At 39.6% G+C, this 15,084-nt stretch overlaps 1 long non-coding RNA gene and 1 other non-coding gene across 16 annotated transcripts; both read left to right on the top strand.

The window, feature by feature from the left end:
• LOC106017407 (uncharacterized) lies at nucleotides 1-11,406 on the top strand. Of its 15 annotated transcripts, none has more exons than XR_011806973.1 (8): nucleotides 1-114; nucleotides 956-1,026; nucleotides 3,717-3,752; nucleotides 4,902-4,998; nucleotides 6,366-6,521; nucleotides 8,807-8,863; nucleotides 10,567-10,623; nucleotides 10,911-11,406. It is a non-coding gene; the product is annotated as an uncharacterized lncRNA (long non-coding RNA). The 15 variants fall into 15 exon arrangements; XR_003495257.3 differs by having other exon boundaries at nucleotides 10,564-10,623; XR_003495253.3 differs by having other exon boundaries at nucleotides 10,567-11,406.
• LOC113842992 (small nucleolar RNA SNORD93) lies at nucleotides 4,000-4,087 on the top strand. The gene has a single exon (XR_003495898.1). It is a non-coding gene; the product is annotated as a small nucleolar RNA SNORD93 (small nucleolar RNA).
• Nucleotides 11,407-15,084: the final 3,678 nt, after the last annotated feature.

The raw sequence follows: 15,084 nt of genomic DNA, 5'->3' as shown, positions 1-15,084 counted from the left end.
GGAGCCGGGTCGCGATCGTCACTCGGCGCCGCCGGGGAGGCCGGGAAGGGGGAGGCTCGGCCCGCCCCGGCCTGCAGTAGGGGCCCTCTGGCCGGCGAGGGGGTGAGGAGAGCTGTAGGTGGCTATTTTATTTATTTATCTATTTATTTTATTCCCGCAGCGCTCAGGTTTGTGCTCCGTGGAGGCTGGGAGGTGGTGTCTGGTCAGGGAGACGTGAAGGGGGCTGCCCGCCCCATCCCGCTGCGGGGACACTGTGTGGTCCCTGGCACCTGGGGGCTGCAAGGTCGGCGAGGGTGATCGGGGAGAAGTGGTGTGCTTCTAGACCTAATTCTTTAAAAACGCCAGTACGGAGCTCATGGCTTGTTGTCCTCGCGCACTCAGAGCCTGGGTAAGCAGTGAGGCACTTTTTGAGCGGGTCTGGTCTTTGCAAGACCTCGTCGCACTGCCCCCCACAAAGTGCTCTCAGCTCGACCCCACTGCCTGTGGGACATCTCACTGCAGGGTGTTGGTGCCTGCAAGCTCGGTCACGGCCGTGCTGCTTTCATTCCTGCTCGAGCAGTCCGCTAAGTTTTGCTGTAACGCCACATCCAGGCCTGCGTGCTCCTAGTATCGCTGACGTGGCAGTGGTATTGACACTGGCAGTCTGTATCGTCTGCCAGCTGTGTCAAACTCCTGCCGTAGTTTGGAGGGGATTTAATTGCATATAGAAGCTGTGGGGGGGAGAAATTAACCAAGTTGCTGCTTGTGGTAGACCAGAAGTCTATTCAGTTTTGTTAATAATCGTGGTTTACAGTAGTAGTTTACCTAGGCAATAATTTCTAGTTCTGTAGCCCACTTGTCACCTTAGGAACAACTAAAGGACAGTGCTTTTAGATGCAAAATAAATAAATAAATAATAATAACTCCAGAGCTATAACATTTACACAAATAGCTTTTTCCACATTTCTCCTTCCAGTGCATGGATGCACATTCCGCCCTTCAGAGACAATGAAGATACGAATTTGTATCTCGCTCCTTGTTTCCCAGGTACGGACAGGTAGCAAGTTGCATCAGTAATCCTGGTGGCCCATAGTTTGCTTTTCTGAATGTCTACTAATAGTCAAAATGTGGGATATACAGGATTATGGTGGTGATGTAGTGAGAAACATACCGTCTGTCAAGTTGTAGAACGCACAAACAGCCTGTCCTCATGAAAACCAGTGCATATGTGCTATGTTTTCATATGCATTAAACATGTGATGGGTGACACCAGTAATTCTAGTCAAAATCTGTAATCTAGTAATTCTAGTAATTCTGTGGCTGATATATCTAATGATGTGTGGTAGGTAAAGCTCAGTTCATGAGTGGCTTCTTTATTAGCCAAATAGCTTATCCCTGGGGCTGCAGGCTGCCATGAGGCCTCCCCTCAGCCTCCTTTTCTCTGGGCTGAACAAACTCAGTGACCTCAGTTGCTGCTCATGCGTCTCACCCTTTAGACCCCTCACCATCTTTATAGCCCTCCTTTGGAAGCTCTCTAATAGTTTTATGTCCTTCTTATATTGTAGTGCCTAAAACTGAACACAGTTTTGCAAAACTGCACACAGAACTCAGCATCTTAACTTATTCACACAGAATAACACATAATTTCTCCCTTTGCTGTCATTTCCATTCACCTATGCCTGCTCAGAAGCACGTAATGATAGATTTTTGTGCTTCCAAGAGAATGAACAGAAGGGATTCATTAAGTAATTGTACGTGCAGCCCTGTCAGCGAGTTACTTTTAAGATGTCCAGTACATCCAACAAATACTTTTAACATAACGTCCTCAAGATGGTCAAGAGGGGCTGGAGCACCTCCCCTGTGAGGACAGGCTGAGGGAGTTTGGGTTGTTATTGGGGTTGTAGTAACACTTCTGTGAATGGTATTGGTTTTACTTGAATTACTTATTTTCTTTTGTCTGATAATCAGGACAAATGCACTTGAAATGGTGTGCCCAGGAAATCAGAGAAACAACAGCCATAAGTGTTGGGTGACAAAAGTAGTAATACTGTATTGAAAGCTTTTCATTACAGAAAAACCCTTTGAATTTCTTTTGTCATGTAGTTCATGGGACCAGCAACAACTGTAAAATATGAAATAAAGTTGCAGGGGTTTTAACTGGCACAAGAATGTGAATCTGTAATGGGGTTTGTTAGTTTGTTTTAATTTGATTAGTAGTAATTCTGTACGTGCTATGTTTTCATAGCAAAGAAATCACAGAATCACAGAATTGTCTAGGTTGGAAGAGACCTCAAGATCCTCTGACCTAACACTAACAAGTCCTCCACTAAACCATATCCCTAAGCTCTACATCTAAACGTCTTTTAAAGACCTCCAGGGATGGTGACTCCACCACTTCCCTGGGCAGCCTGTTCCAATGCCTAACAACCCTTCCGGTAAAGAAGTTCTATACCACTGTAAACTGGCCTCATGCTTCCATTTTTAATGGGTGAGGGAGAGAACTGAAATTCTTGCGGACAAGTCTGAATCATTTAAACTTCAGTCTCTGGTTCAGGGAAATAATGGTACTTGGGTGGCTTTAGCCATTTTTGTTGCCTGGTACAAGGGGTACATTTCAGGCTAAAGAATTCCAGACCTCTGAAGTTTTATCTCAACACAGCACAAATCCATGCAACAGTGTGTGCAATCCAGAAGGCTGGAGAATGAACCAAAATGAAGTAACCTGTTAAGGCCTTGAGACAAATTACTATAAACTCTACAATGGAAATCCCTGTGTACCTCCATTATGCAATTACCACTTTTACTTCTGAGATTTCCTCTTCCATTTACTGTGAAGAAACTGGATTAAATTAATCTGCTGGAAAACTGGAAAACAAAGTTAAAGTTTGGCTCTGTTTAGGAGGAACTTATATTTTGAAGACACTATGGTAGATATTCCATACTGTAAATCGTTATAAACAAACAATACAGGACATATTTAACAGATTTCCAATCCGGGGTGAATCTTTATGATGTCAGTGAAAAAGGGTAGCATATAATTCCTAGGCTTTATGTTTTACTTAATTATTATGATTAAACTTTCTATAGTGTCCTAGTAATGATCATCTTTTTCTTCCATTCCATTTTAGTATTCCTATTCAGTTAGTTTAATAAATCCCAGCTACTCTGCAGTACCACTGCTCTAGGAAATGCTGCTTGTCAGTTTGTGGAAACCACATTTCACAGAAACAAATAGAAATGGAAAGCACTACAGTCAAAATAAAAAAATAAAAATACTAAGGCTGTGTGATTATGCCATTTGGGAAATGTCAGAACTCTAAAACGTCTCTTTTTCTCTTGATTGTTGTAAGAGCAACATCACTTGGGGTTTAATACATTTGGGCTTTTGCAGTTAGCGTGTTTTCAAAACGTTGAATTACAGAGCAGTGACACATCAATTTTTTCTGTCCAGATTACTGTCTCTTTCATATGAATTTCTGTGTGAAATACATATACATTGGCTGTACTCTAGCCTCTATATAATATTGGATATTTCTAAAAACAATTATTGTCAGATGGGTGTCCAGAAAATGAGTAAAGTGTGATCACTTTACTAGGTGAGTCTACAGTGGTAGTAACAAAAGGCAAAGTGTATTTTTTTTTATATATTTAATATAATTAACGTACTATTGATTTGTTAAAAAAAAAAAAAGATGGAGATGGGTACAAGGCAATAATTGCGTTATTTTTCATTACAGCTCCTGAGGCCAGTGAAGGACAAACGGCAGTCTGAGGTGAGAGAGCATTCAACGAAACCTCGTCAAATGCTTTCCGAGTTCTTTGAGAAAAAGTACTGTTGTGCTTAAAAATTAAATATTACGTGCTGCACACGACTTTCATTTGAACCTGACCTTCCCATTCTCCCCATCTTCATTTAATAATGACAATCAGTGGTTACAATAAAGATACTGCTACTTTCTACTGTAAGTAGTTACCCTAAAAATATAAGAGTTATGTGGATGTTTTTATGATTGTAGTACTTGGCCAGAGATGAAAACAATCATCTGACTGCTTGCATAGCTGCAGCAATATGCAGAAGTCTGATGAATTAAAGGATTTTCTGAGGCCAAAACTAATATCTATGTTTACTCATTCTTGTTTGTTTTTTTTTGTTTGTTTTGTTGTTGTTGTTGTTGTTGTTTGTTTGTTTTGGTTTTTGGTTTTGTTTGTTTGGTTTTTTAGTTAAGCTTTTTTCTTTTTTTTTTAAGCATCTGGGCAGTAAAGGTTTCAATAATTTTAGAACAATTTTCTTCTAAAGATACTGGAATGAATACTTTTCACTTGTCCACAATTTAAAACTAGATTTTTGATGCTGAAGAATATGTTATTGTAACAGCACATGCTCACGAAGGTTTTACAGGATTTAAAAGATGCTTGTTTTAGGCAGATTTTTACTGAAAGACATGATGAGGAAAACAGTGATTATATTTGGATTTGCAAAACAGTCTTTGCTCTCAGTATACTTGTTTTTATATCAGTTCTGGTCTTAGTATCTGAGTACATTGTATTAAGGTTAGGCAACCTTAAAACAACTGAGAATGTAAGTCTTTGCTATCAGTTGGCAGCATTACATATGAAAATGAAATATTTCTCTTTCGTACAGAACATGGAATTGGAGCATTAGAAAAATAGACTTTTAATTAAAATTCATGTATAACTTCCTTTCTTCAGAATGGTTCTAATTGTATTTACTTAACATCCATCTACAAAAGAACATATATGCTGCTGAAATAACTTTTTCTGACAATGAAATATTTGAAAATCATAACCAATCAATGCATAGCATTAGCTTCACTGATTTAAAATGGCGCTTTTGAATTCATTCGTTTTAATTCTACAAAAGCAATGTATACAACAACAACTAATTATCTCCTTTTTATAAGCAAAGAGAAGACAAATAGTAAAGCAAAAAGAAGCACCTTGGAGTTGAAACATTCCAGATGGATTTGGAAGAGTTCTGTGTGGATTTTCTGATAGAATGTGAGTTTTTGTTTTTTAATTTGAGTCATTGTTAAAAAATCAATATTTTCAGTTACTGTTTATACCCATATGTATCTTTTTTCCTTTGATACTAAACAAGAACAATGTTTGTTAAAATGAAAATTTAAACAAATAAATGAATTTGAATTTTATAAGCATAGCTTTAATTCTTAGTTCAAAGATTTTCTAGGTGTTAGTGTTGTCATTATAATAGTTTCTAACAACTCATGTAATGCAAATTAGAGGATGCAATTGCAGAAGAGTTCAGAGCATAATAGGTATGGTAAAAATCTGTGTATTTCTAGAATTTGAACAAGATTACCCAGTCAGCAAAGGAAATGTGTCAAGTACATACTAATTCTCTCCCGCTATATCTAAAAGTTGAACAGATTAGTAAATCAGTATCTGCATTCGGTTTATCTATCTTGATTGTTCACTCTGGGTATATTCACTTCAGAAACTTAGAGAAAAACTTTTTGGCACATTTCCAATTCAGCATGGCCTAACTGTGATGTGAAGAGCAGTTCACACTCCTTCTTGCCAAGCTTCAGTGGGATACACTGCATGAGCTTCCTTCCGGAATGGTGATGTTCCAGAAGGAACGTCAAGTTCCAGAACTTGAATTTGAACCAATATTAACAAGTGTCAGCATTTATGTCTGACTGTATTTTTCATGTTTTGGTAGTTCAGATTTCATTGAAAATTGAGATCTTCAGCACAGGGAGGATTAGAATCATTAAAGAAGTAATTAAGGTCTTTCATACATGCCCAAAGGTGATCCTAGAAAGTTCTTTTCTTCCTTTTCAGGTCGTATTTAGTGCTGTTAGGATTAAGTGAAGAGCACCTCATGCTTAATGAAGTTTTCACCATTAAAACTTAATCTCTTAAAATGCTGTCCCTTTTGACTTTAATACTTTTTTTTAAGCTTTGTCTATTTTAGCATGATCATATTCCATATTTAACCCAGACAGATGTTTTTAGATTTTCCTGATTTTAAACTATTGTCCAGCATCTTCTGTCTGTATTGACAGCCTAAGTCACATGTCTCTAAGTTTGTCTTTCACTGTCGCCCTTCACTATTTCCTATAAAATGTTATATGAACTCCTAAAGTTTTTGTTTTGAATGACAACCATTTCAGTAAGAATTTTATCATATGCAGAGGACATTCAAGGAACTCTTGAGAGTTCCTTATGTTCTGCATTATAAAGTCTGTTAGACATACCTGACACAATCTGACCCTGACTTTCACACATTTGAAAGGCCCAAATAAAATTACATTTCTATAGTACTTTCATTCTTTTTTTTCAAGTGTACATTAAGTGCACATCTGAAGAAACTGCATTTTACTGCTCCATTTTGGGTTTAGGTAGCAACCACAAGAGATTAAATGCTGTTGAGTGTAATGAGGTGTGAAGATGACAAGATAAATGAACCAGAGGCGCCTCATCTTCCAACACACAGCGGTACAGGTTTTGTATTCCAGACACAAACATCACCTTGAAGTCATACTAGATGAATCGCTGTAAGTATAACTGAGATAATTTTTGTTTGTTTGTTTGTTTTTTTCCGATTACCTTTGTGCTTTAAATATGGTCTTCCTGAGTTAAGCAATGACTTAATTGCCTGTGAGATTTGTCAGAAAGTTCTCTCTGAAATAAACACAGTACTAGAAGTTTTTCTTTCTTTTCACACATTGGGAGGAAGGACTGCTTCTAGTGACAGGGTACTAGACTAGAGTGATCCTGGTCTCTTAGGATGCTAGTACTTGACTGATACATAAAGCTCAGTATATTAGAATTGTTAACTGTACCATAGCAAAATATTTTTCTGTAGTTCTTCTAACAGTCCCTTTAAAACCATGTGCAGAATGTTACTTCCCATGTGAATATTATTTCTGACAACTCTGGTATGGATGATATGTTGGTGGAAAATGTGAAGGACGGGCATCAGCCAGTGAGCCAAGATGGGACTTTAAAAAGATATTTACAAATTATTTAGCTACTATGAAAAAGAAAAGAGAGGCTGACTAAAGGTCTCAATTAATACATTGTATCAGCCTCTCTCAATTTAGTTCCTCTTCTTTGTTGCTTTAAGACAACATTGATCTAAAATTTATTAGCAGTGTTTCATTAACACCAGTGGAGGGCAGGCTTGAATTGGAAACTCTGCTTGCTACTTCAATTACTTGAACTTAAAATAACAGATAGTCCCTCGAGCTCAAAGCTGATGGAATTTCTCTACTATTCTAATTACTCTTCCGCTGGATAAAAGCTTCTTTACAATTGCTGTTTGACAAAATGAATGTTTTGCTGTGTTGGAGAAAGAATAGTGAATGTTTAAATAAAGATGATAATATGAAAGTGGATGAGTCAGTTTATTAGCAGCTGTGTGCTATTCATGGGGGAGAATCCATGCTGCTTAATAATTAATCACATATATCTTAAAACGGTTTTTAAAAACAAGTGAACATCATTATCCCCGCTTTATAGATGAAGAAACTGAGGAATAGAGAGGTATCTTTGCAAATTATCAATTTAGGTGATCTGCAGAGGCAAGAACAAAATCCAGATTTCTGAGATCTAGTCCAGTGCTCAAGTATATCTTTTGCATAAATAAACTATGGTATGTCTAACAGCTACAAACATGGAACTGACTGCTTGCAGCCCAAATTGCTGAGGAGCTTACAATAATGAAATGGGCAGGTAACCTGACAGGCAATGCTGTTTCTCCTGTAGAGGCTGGGTACAGGTCAGATCAGTTGGCTGAAGATCTGCACTAAAAATTGTATGTTATTAAAAGAAGTACTCTGCATGTTCTTGTATATTTGTCATTTTTTAAGTTAGATTGTACTCTCTCCAAGGAATGAAAAGCCTTTCTATGTAGACCTTAAAAGCCATTCCAGTCTGAGTACTAGGAAATGTATGGTTAAAAAGTCAATTTGCATACAAGTGAAGGGTTAAGATACTAACTGATTGTTCCTCCATTCCTTTCATCTTTAATTATGAGGGTTTCAAATTATGAGCAAAACATGAGGCTTCCTATTAACTCACTGAGACCATCCTATTTACTGTACCTGTGGTCAGTAACATTCATGGGATTTGTGACTCATCATTAAGTGTTCTCCTTCATTAAGGCACTAAATTGAAAAGCTAAATATAGTTGCTATTTTTATTTGATTAAATATATGTATTCTACTTTTTATGCTGTCTTACGAGGTCATTACCCATTGTAACAGCTTTTAAAGTATTAAAACGCTCTGCATTTATTTATGCGTAAGCCTTAGCATAAATTGTTCTGTTTCTAGAAAAGACTGGAGGCATACTGTTATGAAGCCTCCCATGCCTAAGACTTGTGTAAGACATACCAGAGAACATTTGGTGCTGCATATTAAAAACTCCATGTGTAGAATGAGTGAGCACATTGCACAATGCATTTTTCCTTTTTTCTTATTGCTAGTTTGCAGTGGCCATCGTGTTGATGGTGCGAATTAGTCATTGGTTTATGATTCCAATGAAAAGGACCACGTTCAAAATCATAAGGTAGAATGTAAATGAGTGGGCACTTAGAATTTGAACTCAAACACTGCATAACCTATTACAGTGTTACTCATTTTTGGTTTATTTCCAGGCAAATCTTGTTAAAATAAGAGTCAGAAATGTCTGGCAGTGATTTAAAGTACAATGTGGCAATTATCCCAAAAGTTATTACTGTACATTCAGGCAATGAATTTCAGGTTGATGATTTCTCTGTGTACTTTGTGTACCTCACAAAGAGTTGACATCTCCAAATATTCATAACTTTCCATAGCTCACAGAGGCCTGAAAATGCAATTCAAAAGTGAAGAAATTTTCTCTTCTGCACAAGGTAAGCATCAACACTTTTCTATTTTTAAATGATTGTTATGTTTATGGCTTACAAGCTGTCTGACAAGAAAACTTCTCCTCTCAAAATGACCAGTAGTTGAAGGTGTTTACTTACAGACTAATTTTGCAGCAAATCAGTACCTGCTAGCACAAGAAAAAAGAAGAAAGCTAAGAAAGCTAATGGTTCAGTTGACTAAAACTGTTGCTTTAAGACATGTGTTTCCCACTGTGAGACTTCTTTATTCTTTAATTCATCCCTAATTTTAAATTGCTGCTTGTAAATTTCCAAAACAAAATGTTTCATACCCCCAGGATAAATGTAATGATATGGGGAAGGATACATGTAATATGTTTAAGTCTAAAATTAAATCTTAATTCCAGTGAATTAAGACCAATGTCTTCCAGTATCTTTTAGATTTCCTGTATTTCAGCATGCAAAGGCTTTAGCTCTTTTGCTTAACAGTCTCAGTCTCTTGCAAAGCACTAATATTCTCTTCATCTTCAGTGCAGAAGTACAATAAAATGGAGGAAGTAACACATTCTGCAGCTGGAGAGCAAAGATGTGGGTTCATGGGAAGGACAGCATCCAGATAAATCTAAGTCCATCTTCCTAGCTTGTAGTTGGTTTTGTTTACATTTTGCTCCATAAGAAAAACAGAAACTCTTATTGGTAAAATTTCCTTCAGATTACAACCAGAGATAAACCCATTCTGTACTCCTAAATTAAAGTTTTCTTGTCAGATAGCTTGTAAGCGATAAACACAAAAATCATGTACAAATAAAAAAGTGTTGATGAAGCAACTATTTGAAATAGGATGAATACGAAAATTAACATTGAAAATGCACTGAAGATGGGGAAAAATGAGAGGATAGTTCCACTGCACCACCTCTATCTGTTCAATACACTGAGCTAAAGGAGAATTTTACCTTGTTGTTGTTACCTGTGTGACTGATTACTTACTTCAGTTAAAACCATTAGTAGTTGTTAAGGGTAAATATGCTTGTGCTTTTGAGGGCATGGCAAGTGTTTCCTACTGAAAGCTTCAGAGGTTTTCAGCTCCACTTCCATGTAGCTTCCATATAACTTTTCTTAAAGCAGTCTTCGGTGGTATATCTGTTTGTTTGTACTCAACTGTCCCTTTTATTTGTAATATACAACGTGTTCAAAAAGCTCATGATTTAGGAGTAGTTAAGATATTACTACCTCAGAACCATAAAATGTCATTGTTACGTACACTTGTGTTTGTTCTGCTGAGCAGCAATTACAGAGGGAGCTGCAGATAATGCCAAATACCTGTTATAGAGCAGTGGCGATTGCTATAGGCAGATTGACCAAACATTTTTGCTATATTCCTCTACATGAGTGCTCAAGTGTCCTTCCCTCTTTCAGTAAATGCCTATGTTTATACTCACTGTCACAGGTAGCAGAGAATCACCCATTTATTCTTCGTGGAGAACTTTGTGGAGTCTACTACCTGTGAGCAGACTCTGCTTAAATTAGCTGGAACTCCTAATCACAAATCTCATTTTTCACATCCTTCAGCATCCAACAGTCTGCTGCAACTCCTGTTATACCTTCTGGGATTCTATGTATAGGAATTTCTTTTCTTCCCCAGGTGGCTCCAAGCCAGAAACATATCCGTGTGCAGAAATGAGTCTGAATGTTGTTCACACCACTTTTTTTGTGTTTGTTTTTCTTAGTAGTTTCTACTCTTGAACTGGTCACCAAAATGCCAGTAAGCCTCAGCGTTCTTCTAGAAAGTAAGTACTGCAAAAGCCTTCCTCTCAGAGGACTAAACATTAGATGTTACCCGGGAGCCATCTGTATTTGAACTTAGTTATCAGAAAAAGATCTTACGTGTTTGCTCTGACACAATTATTTATTTATTATTTGGAATTTAGATTGGGCTTCTGCAGAAAGTAGGAAGGCTTTCCTACTTTCTGGGAAGTAGCTCACCAGCCAGTTGGCTTCTGCTGTCCCCAGGGCTAGCCATGAGCTGGCCTTTCCAGATGCTTGTTGACAGTCTTATGCTTGCAATTTTTGCCAGGCCAGTAACATGATCACTGCATAACAGCCTGCCTCACAGCAAGTCGAGGAAAAGAGGGCAGATGCTAGCAGGAATTGACACTACTTGGAGATTGATGCCTGGCAATATTCACCAGAGGCCTGAGGAAGGTGAAGGCTTTCAGAGACCAGGGCTAAGCCCTGCGCTGGGTTTACGTGGCAAGGTTTTGGTAGTGTGGGGGCTGCAAGGGTGGCCTCTGCAAGGAGTGCAGGAGCTACCCCATGATAAGAGTTCAGGAAGGACGGCATCCTGTGGGAGGGACCCCACGTGGAGCAGGGTCAGAGAGTGAACATGAAGGAGCGTCGGAGATGAAGAGTCAGAGACTGAGCACAGCCCCCATTCCCTGTTCCCCTGTGCCACTTAGGGGGAAGACGTAGAGTAGGGTGGATGGGGGGGAGGAAGGTGGTTTTAGTTTGTTTTTACTTTGCACTGCTCTAGTCTATTATCAATAGGAAATAAATTATATTAATCACCCTTACGCTGAGTCTGTTTTGCCTGTGATGTAATTGGTTAGTGAGCTCCCTGTCCTTATCTCAACCTGTGAGCTTTTATTTTCCATCGTCTTTTCTTCCCCTGTCCTTTTGAAGAAGGGGAGTGAGAGCAGTGTGGTGGTGCTCAGCTGCCCATTGGTGTTAAACCACCACAACATGCAAATACTTTACAATTCCCATCACAAACTGGATTCTCTATCTGAGTAAAATATTCTAAATCTAGAGCAATCTCAAAATAGTCTTCTCTGGAGTACCTCAGGGCTTACAGAGATCAAGAACAGAGTTTCACTCTATATTTGTTCTCTTACAACTGATGTTAGAAAGCTTGCAAAGCTTCTGCCTTGATATCTATTTGTCACACACTTTATCTCAAGTCATAAGGTGAGCACTAGGGGGAAAAAGCCTAGGAACCACATCTGCCAGATGATAAACAGTAAGAAGTTGGGGGCAGGGGGAGAAGTCATCTTCAAGGATGAAGAGTCTTAATTCAAACACTATTAAATTACAGAACCCCAAAATTAAATTGTTGAAGTTTAATTAAGCTGTGAAAGCAGCCAAAAACTGGGAACTCAATCCAGCCACGCCACATGTGCTCAGTCTCAGTTCTGCAAGACTGGAGCATCTGTAGCAGGCAACACAGCAGTAACGAGGTTGAAGGGAGGAGGTGCATGGGCAGCTGCCCAAACGTAAACGAGCCCTCATCCAATTGCGTAACAACTCTATTTACAAGATGACATTAAAAAAAAAAAAAAGCTGACAACCACACTGACATCCTGAAAAGCCCCGTGAACCTGTGTGCATAAGGGTGTGATGCAGGGAGAGTCTGACCCAGGTTCCACTTGCAAATGAAGCTTAAAACTGTCAAATCTCCAGGAGGATGAGGAAAGGTTTGGGGCTTTACTCCAGCTACAGAGGAAAGGCGCCACCCTGCCTCCTGTGGGTTTGGCCACCCAAGCCACAAGAGATAAATCTGAGGGGAGGGAAGCTAATGGGCCTCTAACAGTCCTGGTTTTAAGATTCTGTGAAGCAGTGATAGCAACAAAAAGCCATCACGGGCAGATCTATGATCACGAGGACCAGAATTCAGTTACACTCACAAGCTTGTTTGGGAGCTGGCAAGATCAGCCAGGAGATACCACAGACAAGCGGCACGAGAAATGTCACCTCCTCTGGGACAGTCATTTATCAGATGAACTACATCTGGGTTCTGCTTAGGGTCTGCTCTAGCAAACACATTTAGCACTGCTGCAGTCACTTTAAATGCAGGAACTAAATACACAGCATGCTGCCGTATGTTAAAATCCAGGATGTTCAGTTCAGCAGTGAGAAGTGAGTAATACAAGTGACATTAATTGAAATACATTTCAGGAACCTACTTTCCATCAAAAAATGTCCTTTCTCAAAATCAATCCCTTCATGAGGCAAATCCATTACTTCAACATTTTTCAGGGAAATCTCAATGCTTTTCCTTGTTTTTTGTAGGTCACGCTTGTTTCAGAATTAAGCAGGCTTAATTACAATGTTGCTAATTACAATAATTTTTCTTTCCTTTTACATATTTTATATGGAACATACACAGGGACAATGAGAAAGAAACACACGAGTGTTTCTGAGGTAATTTTTTTCTTGCAAAAGTCCCAGTTAGGAACAAAGCCTTTCAAAATGCTGCCATTTCTGTGGAAGAGCAGTTCGTGCTCCCAGCCAGCCTTGTTCAGACAACAAGTGTTTCTTGGATCGCAAGGTCACAATTAAGTCCAGCAAACAAAGTACAAAGCATTACGGAAAACAGCGCTGCTCAGCAGCAAGGCACTTTTTCCTGGCCAGGCCAGTGAGAAGAAACTGCAATTATTGACTCAATATCTTGACACTGAAACCACACAATACCTTTAATTAGGGGAATCAGCTCCTTCTTCCCAAGGAAGGTTTATACCACAGCCAGTTTGTTCTCACCCACCTTAGGGCAACTGAGGCTCTATTAACTCAGAGGGAAAACAAAAAGTTTGATAAACACTGCTAAAAGGCTCCACATTATCTGCCAATGTGCAGTCCATCATACAACAGGAAGAAATAAATTCCTTTGACCTCAAGCCATAACGCCATGACTCCTGTGTAAGCTTTCAGTGGCGTTAATACTGCCATGTGGTGCTTTTGGTCTTACCCTGCTCACTGGGGATATTCCACGTCTCTCCTTCACAGGCATTGCGAATGGTAAGCGTGCCTTGCACAAAGAGCTTCAAATACGACTTTTATAAGCAAGACTGAGAGCAATTATAGCTGCCTACCCAGAAATATAGATATTGGCACCAAAAAAAAATAAAAAAATCATCCTTATTTCTTTGTTGTCTGTCACTGCAGTTTCCAAGTAAGTCTAGAAGCAGCTACAGGGAGGCTGCCACCGTGAACACAGGAGCAGCTCCCAGGAAGAGCTTGTCTCCATGCAGATACGTGCCTAGCAAAATATCACTTTGATCCCCAAATAAAATGGAAAAGGCAACACAGTATTTTTGCTTCAGCCTGACAAAACAATTGCATGCTGTAACTAAACAAAGACAAAAGCAGGTAGTGGGATGTACGAATACGTACATTTTCAGCACAAATACCAACATTTCTGGGCACGCTGCCCCGAACCGTCTGGTGTTTTAGTAGATACCAGCTCATGGATAGATTTCTGTGCTTTCAGAAATGCAAATGCTTCTGAGAAGTAACATTCAGCTTGGCCTTGTGGAACAGAGCACCCCAGAATGACTCCCAGCAGGCACCTGCTTTTCTGCTTGTGGCTTCCTAAGGGGGCCAGAGCAAGGAGATGTACCTGGAGGCCAGCAGCAGCCAAGTTAGAGTGCTCCTATGTCTTAGAGGGTGTAACTCAGTAATGTACCTTTTAAGCAGCTACCTTATGACTGAGAGGAGAGCTCCAGAGATGCTCCAGCAGTGGATCCACACCTCCAGAAGTGTAGGACCAAGCAGAGAAAAGTATTGGATCCGCACTCCCCTTGCTGCTGCAGAAGGCACGGAGCTCAGGCTTTGGAGGCTCTGGTTCCACAAGTGCTGGCCTAGGAAAAACAAATCTGTAAGCCATCATTTTTAAGTGATAACCTGCCTGCAAGAGGTGCATGTTTATGAAAACATACCCACAGCAGGACGGGCAAACTTTTCCAAGGGTAGATGCGATGAGCGCGCACACAGGATGAAGGATGACAGCCTGCTCTCCTGGGCATCCACAAGGCCACGCGTACTGAATGCAGAAGCCAAGAAGTCTGCTGGTGGAAGACAGAACATCCGCCTTCATTTCAGGTGAGTGGAAATATCGTTAAAGAATACCAGAGCTTCCTCTTAAATAGTGTAAGCAGTGACAGAAGAAAGTAAATCTATTTCTGAACAGTGCTGCACTGATTCTGCTAAGGTAAGAGGGGAAAACCACATTTCATTATGTTGCAGCATGTTCAGTGAGCTTGAAAGCAACTTAATTCTGTGCTGTCCTTCTGGAGCAAACATTTCTGACTGCGGCTACATGAGGAGAATGTGGTCTCTGTAGATGGGCAAACCATTCATTATCCTTTCATTTTCCGTCCATGCTTTTGAGTCCTTTGTGTGAGCTGGTGAAACAGCCGGCTAACTCCTTGTTCCCCAGATCCGGGTGGATAAATGTGTAAATGGTGGGCGTTCTC

This window comes from Anas platyrhynchos, chromosome 2, assembly GCF_047663525.1.
Source record: "Anas platyrhynchos isolate ZD024472 breed Pekin duck chromosome 2, IASCAAS_PekinDuck_T2T, whole genome shotgun sequence".
NCBI lineage: Eukaryota > Metazoa > Chordata > Aves > Anseriformes > Anatidae > Anas > Anas platyrhynchos.
This window is presented reverse-complemented; position numbering and strand designations above follow the sequence as displayed.